General features: G+C 43.3%; 1 long non-coding RNA gene across 3 annotated transcripts; it reads left to right on the top strand.

The window, feature by feature from the left end:
• The first annotated feature begins 1,866 nt into the window (after positions 1-1,866).
• Positions 1,867-11,224, top strand: LOC138686696 (uncharacterized). Of its 3 annotated transcripts, none has more exons than XR_011325989.1 (5): positions 1,867-2,480; positions 3,689-4,127; positions 6,431-6,577; positions 7,265-7,494; positions 11,069-11,224. It is a non-coding gene; the product is annotated as an uncharacterized lncRNA (long non-coding RNA). The 3 variants fall into 3 exon arrangements; XR_011325990.1 differs by lacking the exons at positions 7,265-7,494; positions 11,069-11,224 and adding an exon at positions 10,788-10,931 and having other exon boundaries at positions 3,689-3,801; positions 4,014-4,127; XR_011325988.1 differs by lacking the exons at positions 7,265-7,494; positions 11,069-11,224 and adding an exon at positions 10,788-10,931.
• The last annotated feature ends 1,461 nt before the right edge of the window (positions 11,225-12,685 follow it).

Raw genomic sequence — 12,685 nt, 5'->3', positions numbered from 1 at the left:
CTACACTGACATTACTCCTCGCCAGTGCTCAGCTCTGTAAAGGGCATTTGCCTTATTTAGGGAAATACAGGTCCTTCTTCCCTGTAACATATTTTAGAGAGAGAGGTGGAAGGAAAGTGGAGCTGGGGAAGCACACCTCATGGCTTAGTTGTGAATATTGTGAGGTAGATGTGAATTTTTAAATAGATTTTTTGAGACTACAGCTTAGCTCTTACAATAGGAAACACAGGACCTTTGAACTCACTGTTATCCACTGAAATAGGAGAATGGGGCGTGAAATTGCAGTCTTAATTTGAGCAGCGAGACTACTGTAAAGCCCATCATGTTTGCTAGTGCTACTGTTCTGCTGATTGGATATATAGATTTTATTTAAATTACAGGATAGCAGAAGACAATGAGTTGCTATCACAAATCTAGACAGAAGGGTTATCAGGGTTGCTGCCATCAGGATTGCCCAAGAAGAGAGAGCACGCTAGAGATGTTGGGGGTGGATACTCAAAGAGTACTCAGCTCTGTACATAACTGTATTTCCTTTTCTTCAACATGTCTTCTTAAGACATGTTTACCACCACTGCCTCTCTGTCACAAGGAAGAGGTGCTGTTTCTAATTTTGCATCAGTTAAAACTGATAAACTGTCCACAAGCAGTGGATGCTTGTTTAGAGAGCCCTTTTTGTAGCTGACCTATGGAACCTATTATTAAACAGCAATTTCCTCATCTTTACAAGACATTCATAGGGTGGAAGTTAGAAATATTTTATACATATTCCATACATAGCCTTTTCTTTGTGATCATATCCTCTTTCATTTGCTCAGAATCTTTTTTCCAGGGTTGCTTGAGGATGTAACTGAAGAGGCACAGCGGCTCTCCCCAGCCTGGCATGCCTCCAGCAATCTCAGATTTGCCACCTACGTCCACATTCAGAGCGAAGGAAATGCTTTGAGAACGAATTACACACATTCCTGAAAACTAATGTGTACAGGTATGGCAAATCAGATAGATCCCGAAAGTGCCCGACTGCATATGTGCCTATTGTATAAGCATGTGTATATTATATAAGTGCTTATGTTTCTAGCCTCAGAATTATAAAGAGAAAATCGGTGTTTCTAGTAGCAATCTGTTTGTTTGCTTGTGCTTGTCTTGCATTGTGACATGGCTATGTAGGCATTTATTCAACAGGGAGCACAATAGCTGGATGGGGATGGCAGAGATTGCTTACAAATCATTAGCAGGACAATGCAGTAAAGCCCTTTGAAGTTTCCCACAAAGAATTCAGCATCCCTGGGTTAACCAAGGTATGCAAATACCCACGGAGAGCAGGGCAAGGGCTGGGGTCTGGGCCTGGAGCAGGGCTACAGCAACAGGAGATGGAAGCTGGCAGGCAGGAAAGTTTTGGTAAGAAGGAAAGCAGATGTGAGCACATTGTAAAAACTCCCTTTTCAAGCACTGCTTCCTGCCTGTGGATGAGGCACTCTCTTGTTTTGAAAGAACTGAGTCAAGTCCCAGTATTTCCAGGGCCGCAGCTCCTCAGGTGGGTTTTCATGCTTCATCTGATTAAGCACACAGAGGAATCCCCTTCTCTCCACCAAACAAGTGCCTCCCCTCCTGCCTCTGCTGTGTGCCGTGTAGGAACAGGCTCCTATTTAAACAGGACCAATGTAGATGCGAGCCCAGATTCAAGTCCCAGTGTAGACTAGCAATGCTCCATCTCTGCTAAACACGTCCCTGATGCTGGTCTCCGATTCCCATCATCACAAACAGCATTGCAGAAAGAACAGGAGCAACACCAGTTGCAGGAATCTGGTAGATTCTGTTGCCGTTGGGAATTTTAACCCTGAATCTGCCACAAGGGAAAAGAGCTGGGAGAATTTGGTGCAACCACTCAAGTTGCTTTGGATTTTAAGTTTCTTTGTGTTAAAAGTGAATCAGTTTTCTTCAACACTGAATCTCTTTGAAGGTTATTAGAAGCAATGAATTCACAGAGGCATCATTGCCTTACTCAGAAAAGAACCTGTTGCACATCAGAATAGGTTTAATGACCTCTTTCCTTCTTTTGAAAGTCTCTGCTTCAATCAGAGAGGTAATATTGCCAGCCAGCTGACTGCCAGGGACTCTGGATTGTGGTTCTTAAAATGCAATACAGGAAGTCTCCAGAATTTTATAAATGTTCCCGAGGCAAGATTTGTAGGAAAAAGCAATAACTTCTGCTTCATTTGCACTTTGTAAATCAAAACAAGGGCCTGAAGGGTAAATTGCATTCCTCATTCATTATCCTGGTTTGCTGTCTGTCTGACTTAGGCTGTGTCTGATCCTCATGGCCACGCAATGGTTTTAAATCCAGAGACATGTACGTGAACAAAGTGGTTCAATGATGCTCTACGTGAAGGCATGACTTGCAAGCCTACATCGAGTGGGAGTTTTGTCTTCAGTCTGACATTTAAGCTGCCGGTGCTTGCCTGCATCCTGCGAGAAAGAAGTTTGTGAGTTATTGGTTCTGTTCATTCCCCTCCTTAGAGCCAGTCCAGGTGTAAAGTGTTATATGAGGTGAGCCTCCAGAGTCCAACAGCTCTTGTCATTGCTCGTGATGGAGTGCATGGAGAGAGAAAATATTCCATCTGACCTAATGAGTTCAGGGCTAGATGTGGCTGAAGGCTGAACAGCTGCATCCTCCCTGGAGCAATAGGCTGCCAGGTCCCCAAAGGTCTGAAGAGAAAACTTCTGGTGTTCCCTTCCCTTGCTTTTGGGTTTTTCTGAGCTCTGAATTTCTTATTCGAGTTTTTAGGCCTGGAAACTTACTTTTGTTCTCTTTAACAAGTATACATTTTTTAATCGATGCTTGATTATTCACCTATTTCTGTGAGGTGGTGTTGCTGTAGACAGTAAACTGCATCAGACTGATGGAGATGTGTGGTCCAGGGAGAGACCTGCCAGCCCAGAGCTCCTGAGAGCTACACTGGGCTCTTTGTTGGATTTCTTCTCTGACTTTAGCCAAATTATTCAGCTTTTCCACCGCAGTGTGTCCCTGTCTTCAAGGGGACCATCAGGTGGAAGAAATCTCACCTCCCCCACAGGCAGATTATGAAGAATTCATGCCTGAAGAGCACTTTGCAAGAATTGACTTTTAAGACTGAATTATTGATGCCTTGACAAACCTCTGCTTTTGTGCACGGGGAAGGAATGTCATGGGAAACAGATTACTTAAAAACCCTACTAATCAGATAATCCTTGCACGTGGTGCTGCTCCAGTCTTAAAATCTCCATGTCTGCATAGATATCGAGGTGTATGAATGAATGCACTCTACTATCTAAATATACATATATTTGAATACCTGCACACAGTCTGTAATTCCTGCGAGTGTACAGTAATCCTGGTTTGGTGCATTTAGCGAAATTTTGTTTATTGCGCTTTAAATACTCTGGATGAGTACCACTGTAGTTGAACCAGTTATCTGTTTTGCATATAAGACACCTGGTATCAAAGTTTTTGAACATAAAGAATATATTTTTCAAGCAAATGAAGTTCACTATTTGGTAAGCATGTAGCTCTCCAAAATCCCCGTCAGGTTACTTTGCTGTTTCTGACAGCCTGGAGCAGAGGCTTGGTGTATGTTTAATGTGTATTTACACTGACCTGTAGTCTCTGCAGTTCTTGCAAAATCTGTTGTGTTCCCCTCTTTCTTTTTCTCAGGTTTATGTAGGTAGAAGCCATAATGTCCAACCTGGCTTCCAAAGTTTCTCACCTAATTTCTGCTCTTTGGTGGAGTCTCAGCGGTTACAGTGGAGTGCAACAGTCTCGTAAAGGTAAGACAAAGTGAGCAGGGTGTAAGTGTTGGGTGATGGGGGACAAGATATGTATCTTCTGCACAGAAACGTCAGGTGCAGGAAGCATTAGCTCAAGGAAATATAAAGGCCTTAGGTTGTGTTCAGCTTAAGACACTATTAATTAATCTAACAGTATCAATGCTGCCAAATCTGTATAGCTGCAGAAGGATCCGTGCTTTATCCTGACGCAGGCAGCATCAGCAAAAAGGTCAGCCGGTGGTCAGCATCACGCTCCACTCGTTCATCGGCACAAAGCTGAATGCTTCCAGAGACTGACCTTTTGTGCCCCAAGGAGCATTTTTAAGGTATGTGTTATCTATTTGTGAAATCCAGTTTTCAAAAGGCAAAATATGTATTTCTGAAGCATTTCTTCCTAGTGATGGTAATTTAACATTCCTGCAACTTAGTTCAGAGTTGTGAGTGCACCGAGCGGAGGGAACACAGCTCGATGCTTGGGCTGTGCCATTGGCAGCTGAAATAATCTAGTCATGACTTGCAAATTAAGTGTTATGAAATCACTGATACTGGATAAACATGGAACATCTGGCTTTCATCCCTTATGACACCACCTTTTTGACTGTAAAGAAGTGCTCTCAGTAACACTGATCTGAACTGAAGATTATAAAGTAAAGGTACAAGTGTATAAAGGTGCTTACAGACCTCTGCACTTGAGACATCGGTGGTAATTGCGCCGAGCCCCAGCTACACAGGCAATCCCTGCAGAAATCGCAGAACTGACACACAGTTTGTGCTCGGAGACTCACCCAGTTAATGGGATTATCGTCAAGCCAGCAAGAAATGTCACGCCCTTCAGGAGCTGGTCTTCAGTAATACAATGAGGGATCTATTGGAACAAGCGCTGCAATGTTAGGGTGCAACCTTACACTAAAGCAAAGTCCAACTAATGGCTTGTTGGTGCTGAAAAGGGACTATCCTGTCACTCAGCTGCTTGCTCCCACTGTTTCCCTCGAACTAGCACTCACCTGTCCTTGCCCTCGGCCAGGCCACAGAGCAAAACGGGAATTAAAAACAACTCCACGTACACAGAGAATAATTTTTTTTGGCAGCTTGCTCCCCGACTGGAGTTTCCCCAAATGTTTTGTTTTTACAGCTGATGATTTGTCGGTTTGAAATATGTGCGAGTGTCTTTGGGACCATGCGTTGGATGTGGTCCTGCCCTCATTCCAGTTCATAGCAAAAGCCACATGAACTGCAGCAGGAACAGGCTTGCTTTATGGCTTACAGCCTGGAAATACTGTACTCAACACAGCGTGGCCTTCCAAAACTGGTTGTGATCAACAGCATCACTGTAGTGTTTTGTAAGGTTAGATGGCCAAATAACCTGTGGAGAAGCCAAATACAGACATGTTTTCATTATAGTAAATAAAAATGCTTAAAAAACCCCTGGTGAATAGCTGCCAAATTTTTGGAACTCAGAACATAATGCACATGCAGTAGAGTCGACTGTCTGCTGGCATAAAGGGGTGAAACTCTCTCAAAGTTAATAGAAATATTTCAGATGAGACTAGCAGGGAATTTGGCCAGCTGTGTTTCAGCTGCTGCCATGCAAAGCTCTGGAGAATCAGGCTTTCTCCAAAGAAGCTGTGTAAGCTCTGCAGTGTCAATAAGTAGGAATACCTATTTATTCTATCTTCAAAGGAAAAGTGCATAGTACTCAGACGGATGAGCGAATGACTATGCTTAATGACTGTTAGCAGTTTTGAAGTTATTTGCGCTGGCTGGACTTCTAGATCAAACAGCAGAAAACCCACCTGGGCTTAAAACTCAAGGAAAAGTCCTTATCTTTTGCTTATTTCACCTTGCAACTCTGATGGACTTAAAAACAAAGCTGTGGTAGTGTATTTGTCTAAGCCCATAAAGATAATGTTAGCTCTAGAGGGCTTACAGTCAAAATCGTTACCTTGCAGCTCCTTGTGTACATACGAACTGCTGTGTAGTGCCAATTGAAATCGTGTGATAGTTCACCTCTGCATGTACTTGCAGGGCTGATGTCTTAAAAAGAACAGCTGGGCACAGATAGTAAAATCTGTTGCTGCTGTCGGGTTTGTAGGAAGGTCATTCTGTTTGAAAAGCCTTTTACTAATTACACCTGTAATCACAGAGGAATCTTTTAGTAATGCATCTTCAGACAAACATAGGGAATGGAGAAGTGCACCCAGCAAGATGAATCTATCTGATCCTATTCCTCCCTGATCAGTCTCCTTACAAGCTTTCTCACACTTGTGTGAAATGTTAATGTGGAAGGGGGATAGTGTGACTCCAATTCCTCCTGACATTTTCAGTGCATTTCCCAGGCCTGTTTTTCCATCCTGCAGTGTAAAATTAATTTTGGCAAAATCTCGAGTGAATTAAACTGCAAAACAGTGATCTCCTTGCTCAACTCATATTTGCTGTCTGCCTGATTTATGTTGAAAAGAGGCACTTGGGCATGCCAATTATCCTATCTTTTATTTGCCTTGTGCATTGAGCCTTTGGCTACTAGAATTAAACTGGAAAATGCAATTAAAAGCATTAGCTGTAGCAAACATGCCACAAAATATCATTATATGCTTGACAATGTTCTCCTTCATATTGTTAATCCCTGCAGATCTACCTGTGCTATTAGATTTCATATATGGATTTTATTTTTCTCAAAAGACTACATTAATTGGAATGAGCAAGTTGCATGCCTAATTGCATAAGGAAAGAAAAGGAAGATGTCACCATACTGGAAAACCTCACCTGACTTTTCTTGGTGAGTATGGTCTGAACTTGAACTTAAATTGAGCAAATATTATTCAAGCTTCAAAATGTTTGTGGACACCTAGATAATGTTACTAGATAATGGTTTTTGATAAACAAGCGTTTGGCTTGGTGCACCATGGAAATTATTGTGCATAAACAAAGTTGTCTTCAACTGTGATGAAAAGTACCGAGAGGAAGCTCAGGTGATGGTGATCTGGGCAGATCCTTCCTACCACACACCTCCACACCTCAGCAGGGAGCATGGGCTTGTGAGCCACGCTGGTGATATCCTCCGAGGAGCAAACTTAGGTAAGGGGAGCGCAAATGTCCCTCACTCTTCATTCCTGAATTAAAATAAATGATCAGAGAAAAAGCAAAATTCTTACACAGGGTGTAGTTACAGTAAGTTGGAAAGCCAGGAAATGCACTGCTGCTGAACACAGTACTCAAATTCCTGTGGTTATTTCCCTGTGAAAATATTTTGGGAAAAAAAGAAGATAAAAAAGCCTGAAATGGTATTAACCGTGCAAACTCAGGTTACTTGCCTTATCAGTGAGTCTGAGAATCCAAGAATGCCTAATGCTAGCGCCTCTAAAACCACGGAGCTTTGTGTCCTCCTTTATGGTGAGAATATATATTAAAGTCATATGAATTGCTCACAAAACACTTTAAAAGTACATCTCTTAACCTCTGATAGAAACACACCATTGCAAGAGAGACTTGCTGCCTCTTCATTGCAAAGACCTCGCAGAAATCCCTGTCACCCTCAGTTTAAACCTCTCTACCTGTGGCTGCCACCAAGAAAGTGTTTCCACAGAAAACAAATGTCTAAAGCATGAACAGGTACATGCAGGAGAAATAAAAGGATAAGAAAGAAAGATGAATCTGGAGAAGTCAAGCTCTGTGGTTACGTATCTGCATCTCCAGGTAGGTGATGAAAGACAGATAGGCTGGCATCTCTGCAGTTAAAACAGAGCAGGTTGGGAAAAGGTGACTTTTTCATTAGCCAGGGCCTGTATTTCCAGCCCTGCATGCTGTGCTGCATGCAAACCTGTTAAATACCTGACACATTAAATCCTGACGATAATAAAAAGTTGAGATTAGAGCATAAAGTGGGAGAACAGTGTTTTCAAGAATGGTAGTGTCAGGAGTGGTGGTATCTCTGACTGTGGGTTGTTTGATTGCAACATTTTACCCCTTCTTGTTAGTCCTGATAAGGGTTGTAAAAGAGTGTATAAACCCAGGCAACTTTGCCCAGCTGGACTCATTTCACTTACTGATTATTGCTTAAGACGGATCAGAGAGAAAACATAAATGAAACTTTCTCTGCTCAGGGCAAACGAAACTTCAGGTACGTAGGATACTTCAAAGCACGTAAAAGCACTCTTCTCCTTAATTGTAAGGGATTTGGTTTTGGCTGGTGAAATCTGGATACCTCTAGCAAGGTTTTGCTAAGGAGGAGAACAATCCTGATTTGCACTACTTCCTAACATTTCCCAAGAGTTCTTTTTAATGGCTTTGTAAGAGTGGTGCTGACCTCTCGTTTACGGCGGCTCCAGAAGGGCATGGCAGCTCAGGCTGAGCCAGAAAACTGGCAGGGCGTTTTGGCTAACCTCCTTCCTTATTAGTTATGAGCAGCAGGCTCGTTTAGTATTTGAAGCACTCTTTACCAAAACCACACTGGCTCATTGCTTTTCACACATTTCAGGGAAGGGGAAAAAATCCGAGTGGTGGGGTGGAGCAGATAAGAGACAGCAGTCCCGTGTTCTTCTTTCCTTGGCTGTTGATTGATTTATTGATCTTGCAGAAAGCACCAAGTCTGAAAGTTTTGACCTTACCCACCTGTGTGGCAGTTTGCCTATTCAAAAGAGTATAGTAAAATCCCATTTACGCTCTGTTTGTTTGTTCCAGTTACTGCTCTCCTTGCTCTGGTGTTGGGGGCTCTTTCACCAGCACGTTAGATGAAGCAACTCTAAATACGTGGGCAAAAGTTTCATAATCTGAGTTGTATCCCTATTCCAACTTCACTGCGACAGAGCTCAAGAGACACTGGGTGCTCACAGATCTTTATGGATAGCATCGGTCTCTCTCTGTTGGCTGCAGCAGACTGTAGATAAGGTCCTAAAATGCCAATATGTCAGTCATCTAATTTCTTCCTTAATAAATAGCTGAGTGTCCTCAGCTGTTGTGAGGAGTATAATATTTTCAGAGGAATCTCCATGCTCCCAAGCCTGCAGCAGCTTGGGTGCGGTAGGAACATTGTCAAGGAAGAAAATAGCAAACCTGCTCAGTTAGTGCAAGTGCCAGCTCATGATGGTGTGTTTACGTGGTAAAACCCTTACCTGAATAAACACTGCTGACACTCTGGTGAACTGGTGAGTTGTGCAGTGCCTTGCGCAGGCAGGCTATAGAAATCGTACAGTTTAAGTGAAACGCATGCAGCTGAGCGCCAGGCTAGTCATGAATCTCAGCCTTTGGCTGCTCCAGCTCCATTCGGGAGCCGAAGAGGGGCTCCCCAGGCTGCAAACTAGCTGTTTTGATTAAATTCACAATCTCTTCCTGCAAGCCCAAATGAGTAAACGCCCTCATTGTTTTGCCTCGCCATTTACGAAGAGCTGGCGCGTGCCCAGGTGCTGTTCAGGAGAGAAGTGACACAAGCGGTGGAATTCCCCACAGCCCTACCTGGGAGTCAACAGCTGCCCCAGTCCCACGGAGGGCTGGCTCTGCCCATGGAAGAGCTGCTCCTGCTAGGGCTAGTGGAGGCATGACAGTTTAGCCTGCGCTAAACTGTTGTTGCTTTTCCAACTTTCCTCTCCCCTGCCCCACAGACGCCCTCTTTCTTCCCACGCAGTAAAGATCCCCTGGCTCCTGAGACGTTACTTAGGGAAAGGATGAGGTATTGACAGGAAAAGTACCTTCTGCTTTAACTTGTTTTTCATCTGGAAAATAAGTGACTGCAAAATTGCATTATGGATCCTGGCACATATTAGCTTTTAATGATTGATTTGGAAGTTGAAAGAAAGAAGGTTTTGCTCCCAACTCCAGCTCTGGGAACTGAGATTGGGTCAAGCTGAGTTGCTTGGATGCCTGCAAGTAAAGTTTGGTGACTCCTGTCACCAAAGAGGTGCTGAGTTAACCCTGCTGCCCTTAACTGATTACAGGTTAGTAAACAAGTCTGTTGAGGAAGTTTTAGGAGGAAGAGCACCCAGCTGTGTTGGCTCTACTGGGTTAATATGCAAACAGTAAACGACTTTTCACAGCTCAGGAGATACTGTTCTGGGGAGGCACAGGAGAGGTGCCATGGTAAGAATAAACTCTACTCAGGATAAAGTTGCATTTCAAAGTGACACTGAAAAGTAAGTTAAGATTGGGATTTACATTTTGATGTAAAGGCCCAAAGAGATGGGATGGGTGGTTGATATAAGTAAGCATATGCATCTGCCTCCAGGCGACAGGTTAGCAGACGTTTTTAGATCTTAAACTCAAGACATTCCCTTGAAAACTCAGTCAGGTGGGAAGATCACCAGCCCAAGAAATAAAGATGATGACACTCATCAAAATAGAAGGCCTAAGCCCACCTTGATGCCAATAGCATCATTTTAGTCTGACTGAAAGGACCATTATAAACCTAGAGTCAGTCTATAGTCCGTAAGGAAGTGGTTCTAGATTTGTACTATTGAAACATATATATGTGTATACACAAATATAATTTATAATAAGTAGTTTCTTAGAGTGTGCTTAAAAATATACGTTGGCTCAGGCTCTAAGCTTCTGTTTCACCAGCTTCACCGTATCACTCGTGGTGAGCCATACAATTCCATAGGCCATTTTCACATTTGTAGCTTTGATTTTCATGATTCTGCTGTGGAGTTGGACAACACCCAGCGAAGTCTACGTCTGTGTCCAAAGACAGTCCTTATATACAAGACGCCCTGTCTGTACGCTGACCTCTCTGGGTTTAACAGTAAATACAAATCCACGATGTGCTTTCTGATTAGTTGCCTGGAATCCGAGCAGATCATGCAGGACTTGAACTAAGAAGCTGGCTCTTTGTGCTCAAAGGCAGGCTTAGGCTGTGCCTCCAGCGCGTTGCAGTGACTGTAAAATAACAAATAGCATCTTCCCTCCCTCGGACATCCACACAGACTATCAAAAGCGGGATTTGAGGTGTAATAGTATGGTATTTTGGAAGTCTGTTAAGCTCTGTTGCACTTTTGCAGAGGCAATGGCGATGCAAAGTGGGAATGCGAAAGGAAACGCAGAAGTTTTTGGAGCCCTAATGCGAGGCACGGCCCCTGAGACCTTGCACCCAGCCTCTCCAGCAAGGAGGTGAGACGGCGTTGCTGACTCCTGCCTTTGCACGCTTTTCAGCATAGGATTTTTTTGGGGGGGGGAAAACCCCTCAGAAGTAGATACAGTCATACTAGATGTATGCTGCTGCTTTGCCGAGCCGTTCTTACTTTGCAGTGTTTCATAACCCCTCAGCATGTTTGCATTGCAGGGATGAAGGCACTGGAGCAGATGATGCGATGGCAGCTAATGCAGTGTGGAGTGTGTGCATGTGGCTGGATGGTGAAAAACATCAAAGGTAACTCATCTGATTGCTAAAATAAGCTAAACCTCAACTGCTGACTGTGCCAAGTAAAACTGGCTCCTGTGGGCCCCAGACCAGAGCATCAGGGCTGCTTTCCCAGTGGGGCTTTCGGAAAGGCCCTCTCCTCCTCCCAGCATCAGGAGCAGGGAGCGCAAGGCCCGTAAAAATCACCTTTTTCTCACAATGAGTTGCCTTATGCACCATTAAAGGAGCAGAAATGCCCTGGCACAAGGGCAGAAATAGCTCCACTTCCCCAGGTATTACCCTTGGGGGTTGAAATGCAACCACTTCCAGGGGCACGCACAGCTCTCCATAGATTTTTTGGACTTCCCCCCCTCCCCGTGCACTCCCGCACCCTTTGGGATCTGCAGACTAGAAACATACACAGGTGCCTACAGCGAGACCCAAATAACCGCACACGCCCCAACTGGTTTGCAAAATCTGAACTAATAGCAGCTAGATAGCCTGAAAAAAAATCCTTATAACATGCCAAGGACTGAAAGTGATTCATGCCGAGTTCTGACAGGTTTGGGTTGGGTTTTTTTTGCAAGAAATCTGAGTAATCTCCCATTAGCCTGAGTTTTATGCCTTGCCCATACGTGAATTCACAAGTCAGGGGTTGGGTTGCCACAAATGTTTTGGTGCAATAACGCTTTCGGTTTTATAGTGTGTTTTTAGAAACGTGCTGGACCTGTTCAAATCAGTCTTTGTTTTAAATGCTCCCTCTGCTGGCTATAGTGTGAATTATTATATTTTAATTAAAAAGCTCAGACTAAAATTCGATTGTAATGAAATTACTAGGCTAACAGTAAAAATTCCCTTTCTTTATTCCTCCACCATACTCGGAATCACACATTTCTATGGCACTGAGTGTATTGCACCTGTCTTGATGTTGGTACAGTGTTTGCAGGAGAGGTAGGTTTCTGTAACACCAATTGTTATTGCTGTTTTAAATCTCTTAATATAAAATATATTTTCTCCTTTAGCAAACTCTGCCTCTCCTATATCCCTAGACTGTCTTATGATGGGAAGTGCTGTGGTTAGCAGAGATTCTGCTTCAGAAAAGAAAAAGTGGTTGTGATGGAAATAGTGTTCTTTTGCTTATATAAAGTCAGAAAGAGTTATTTAAAATATAGTTTCTGTAAAAACAGTTTTAAAGGAGCCATTGCAGGGCTTCTTCTTTGTTTTCTTTTGCCTGTCTTCCTGTTGAACAGTTGATAAACATTTTAAAATGCTGTAGAAGATCATTGTTGAAAATTATTAAATTTACATTAGGGGTAAAACTTAGTCTTATAATAATGATATGCTGCCAACTATTCAAACAACATTTATAAAAGAAATAAATGCCATTGGATTAGTGCCAGAAAAAATGGAATTAAAAGCAAGGAGAAAATGTGTGCCTCCCCTGGGGAATGAACAAAACAAAACGTGGCCCAGCTCCAAAGAGTTTTCTAAGTGGGAGGCGAGGAGCGGCACCCAGCCAGGAGGGATGCAGGTGAGGGGTGGGATTTCTGGATGCAGAGG

The sequence above is a fragment of the Haliaeetus albicilla genome, chromosome 9 (assembly GCF_947461875.1).
Source record: "Haliaeetus albicilla chromosome 9, bHalAlb1.1, whole genome shotgun sequence".
NCBI lineage: Eukaryota > Metazoa > Chordata > Aves > Accipitriformes > Accipitridae > Haliaeetus > Haliaeetus albicilla.
Note: the sequence above shows the minus strand (reverse complement) of the source record. Positions and strands in the feature narration are given on the sequence as shown.